The 4,031-nt window shown below is 50.5% G+C and overlaps 1 pseudogene; it reads right to left on the bottom strand.

Annotated features, from left to right (window-relative positions):
• Window positions 1-1,198: 1,198 nt before the first annotated feature.
• On the bottom strand, window positions 1,199-2,975 carry LOC102144377 (uncharacterized; annotated as a pseudogene).
• Between the last annotated feature and the right edge of the window lie 1,056 nt (window positions 2,976-4,031).

Below are 4,031 nucleotides of genomic sequence, written 5' to 3'. Positions count from 1 at the left end.
ATACATGATATCATGTGCACGTGTGGTGTGGTGTGTGTGTGGCAAGTATATGTGTATTGTGTGGTGTGTGGGGGATATTTGTGTGGATGGTGTAGTATGTCTGGTGTGTGTGTGATATGTGTAGTGTCTGGTGTGTGTGGATGGTGTAACATGCAGTAGCATACATGGTGTGGCATGATGTGTGGCATGTGTAGGTGCATTTGTGGATGATGTGGTATGTTTAGCATGTGTGACTATGGTGTGGTGTGTCTTGTGTATATCATATGTGATGTGGGTAGGATGGTGTGGCGTGTGTGTATGCATGTGTGGCATGTGTGTATGCACGTGTGCTGTGTGCATATGAATGTGTGGTGCATGTCTATGCATGTGGGGCATGTGTGTATGTAGTCTGTGGCACGTGTGTGTAATGTGTATGCATGTGTGGCATGTGTGCTCTGGTCAGGAGTCTGGCTCTGGAAGGTGACAGAAGGGCAATAAGATGCATTTTCACTCCAGGCCGGCAGGTCCTGGTGGGGACTGGGCTGCGAGGACTCAAATGATCCAGCCTTGCCTTGCTCCCAGGCCCCACAGAGGCATGCTTTCAGAAATGGCAAGCGCCGCCCCTCAGGGTGGGGAGTGTACTGAGTGTACTGAGTGTGCTGAGGCGGGGGTATTATGATGCATTGTCCAGGAACTGATTACAGCCTTTCTGAAAATATCAGAACAAACCAAAGTACTTTTTTTTCTCTCACTCAACAACGATCAACACAGAAGACTTCTGTGACCATATGTGTAGGTTTTCTCCCCACCACAAGCAAACAGGCACTTCTACATCAGACGATTCTGACATCAACACCTTCTACCTGGAGTTGGCCTCACACCCCATAAGCCCAAGCCTCACGTTCCAAGCTTGCCCTCCACTTTCAATGCCAATGGCAAGGTGATCTTACCTGTGCTTCTGACCCACTGGTGTTCCCACCAATCAGTGTTCCCAGGACGTCTCCTTAGACTTGATTAATTTGCTAGAGCAGCTCACAGAGCTCAGGGAAAGGCCTACTTACATTTACTATAAAGAATGTTACAGAGGAGACAGACACAGAGATGCCTGGGGCAAGACATATGAGGAAGGGTGAGAAGCTTCCATGCCCTCCTGGGGCTGTCAAACTAAAACGAAGAAGCTGAAAGTTTTGCTCCAAACGCCATTGTTTATCCATTTTTGACCACCTGATCTGTTCCATTAGCTTCAAAAGACGCCTTTTCATTTCTTTTGTTTTGCCTTTGATGACCTTCTGCCTGACACAAGCAGTCTTCTAGAATATAGGCCTGTGCTTGGCTTTTCTACACAAACATGAAAAGCCTTCAATTACTGGGGGACACTCATCTCCTCCTTCCAACTAGAGAGCGAGGTGTGTCCCCAGGATAGTGGGACCTTGAGCTCCTCTCGGTCTTGCTTGGGACTTGGTCCAGGAGGTTATGGGAAGAAACTGGTTTAAAGCTGACCTCATGGGTTCGCTATTCTTATGTAACACTTAGGAAGAGCAGAGACCCAGGCGGTTCAGTCCCAGAGCAATGTTGTGGTCAACAGAACACAGTCCAGCTACCAAGAGTTATTTCAAAATAATTCAAGCTCTTTGTTTATATTTCTTGAAAAAGGAAAGAAAGAAAGAAACAGAGAGAAAGAAAGACAGAAAGAAAAAGGAAGGGGTGGCCGAGCTGGAAACTCGGCTTTAAGTCTCCTTTTAGGGGACCCTCAGGTGGGCGCCTGCTTGGAAACCTCTCCACCCCTCCAAACACTCCTTTCCTCCCTGAGTGTTCATTTGTTGATCCAGATTCTGAATAAATGAAGTCGCACAGAATCCACCTGGCAAAAATGGAAACTGCCTGGAGGCCAGGACTGAGGGGAGGCCCGGAGCAGAGCGAGTGTGAGACCCTGAAGTGAGCAGGGAGGGCAGACTGGGGACGTTCGCCACCTTGAGTGCCTCTGCTCCCCGCAGCCCTGAGACTCCAGGCTCCCCTGTTCCGCCCTCCCAGAGACCCTACCCGTCCTCCTCGCGGGGCTCCCTGGAAGCTCGGGGAAGGGGCAGGCTGCGTCCTCGGGATCTTTTTCAGCAACCACAGCAGCGCATCCCAGCACCTCCTCCAGGAGCTCCGCCACCTCCTGCCACCCGGGCTTTCCCCACAGCGCAGCGTCCCCTAGTCCCCTCAGAGCTAGAACAGAGGTACCCGCAGACAGTGCAAAAAGGAAGTCCCTGTTGCCTTCCCATGCAAACTGTAGGGCAGTTAGAGCTGCTGGGGGAGGAAAGCAAAGAAGAAGAAATAAAGTTAAGAGTGATATGGGTACAAAGAAACAAACACGGAGCTTCCGTGGGCCTGCAAAGGAGCCCCAGGAGAAGTACGCTGGGCCTGGGTCATCTCCTGCCTTCAGCGGGCTCCAACCTTCCCTAGGCCCCCCTCCCCCATCCACCTCCCACCCACGGCCCTCCCGAGGCCCCCCTCCCCGCTCCCCCTTCTCGCCTTCCCATCCCCCTTCCCACACGCAGCCCTCCCGAAGCCCCCTTCACCAGCTCCCCATCTCCACCCCTCTCCTCCCCAACCCCGCTCCCCGCCCCCTCCATCCCGCCTCCCACCCGCGGCCCTCCCGAAGCCCCCCTCACCTCCCCACTCCCGAGGCCCTCCCGAGGTCCCCGGGCTCGCGCTCCCTCGAGTTGCCTGCGGCTGAATCCTGGCGCTGCCAGGGACTCCCTGTCGGCGGGGCGCGGGGGGCGGGGGAGTCGTTCCCAACGAAGGGGAAGGAGGACTTTCGTGAGCATCTAAGGAGTACATCCTCACTTTTGTCTTCTGACTCTGTCCACCCAGAGCCTGTGACCCTGATCCAGCCCGCGGCGCACAGACCCCGGCTCGGGGCACCCCTGGTGAGCACCTTCTGCGCCAGAGCTCCGCACAGCACCAGCCCGCGTTCTCCCCCAGCTTCTGTTCATTTGCTGCAGCCTGAACATCCGTGCTGCCAGGTGACAAACCCAGGCACGCAGAGATGTACATCCTTTACCCAGGGTGACACGACGGGGAGCTGAATCCAAGTCCCAGAGTCTGGTGACAGTGTCTGGGCTCTGACAGCGCAGCCGTCTCACAGTGGAACAAATTGGGGACTGGCCTTGTCCTGAGTGGCCTTAGGACAGTGCAGTGGCCTGCAGTCTCCTGGCCAGTCTGTCAAATGTGGCAAAGATGAGGCACCTTGTAGCCTTACATGTTATTTTTCTTTCCTTTTCTCTTCTTTCTTTTCTTTTTTAAGGATTTGAATTAGTATCTGTAAAGTGCTTAATGCAGGAGCTGGCGGAGAAAGTGGATACTCAGTAAATAACAGCAATGGTTAATTGTAAAAAAGCATGCTATTTATCTGGTATAATTCCTCATTCTAAGCACCGTGTTAAGTAGTTGGTAATTCCTCACTTGAAAGAAATTATAAAGAATTTTTGTCAGTTTTTAAAATATTATTTTATTGTGATAAAATATTCATAACATAAATTTCACTCTTTTAATACTTTTTAAGTGTAAAATGCAGATTAATAAGAGAAATGCATACAAATTGATTAACGTGTACACGGGGAAAAATAAGGTGATTACCCAATATCCATGAGGTCCAGATACTTATACAGCCTTTTTTCAGAGAGGAGGGTGGAAGGCGGAATGTAGGTGATTCTGTTGAGGGGCAATAAATGATTATTGAGAAGAATGAATGGGTCAAGAAAGAGAGAGTAATTTGTAAATGGTTCTCTTTGAAAATTTAATAAGCCCGAGAAATGGATTATTTTTTGAAAGAGTCTGTTCAGGTGTGGTCACGTGTTGGTTTTCTTTTCTGCAATAGATAATGAGATAACAAGGAGGGGAAGGAAAAGTAGTTGTTCTCTTCTGTGGGTCTTCAGGGTCTTCATGTAGATAGGGGAGAGGACTCTTCCAGCTTTTGTTGATCTTGAGGGCCTTTAATTGAAAATACTCATTATACCAGGGAGCCATATTTTGGGGCCAAGTTCCCTGCACTCCTTCAATCCTCCTGT

This window comes from Macaca fascicularis, chromosome 9, assembly GCF_037993035.2.
Source record: "Macaca fascicularis isolate 582-1 chromosome 9, T2T-MFA8v1.1".
Classification (NCBI taxonomy): domain Eukaryota; kingdom Metazoa; phylum Chordata; class Mammalia; order Primates; family Cercopithecidae; genus Macaca; species Macaca fascicularis.
Note: the sequence above shows the minus strand (reverse complement) of the source record. Positions and strands in the feature narration are given on the sequence as shown.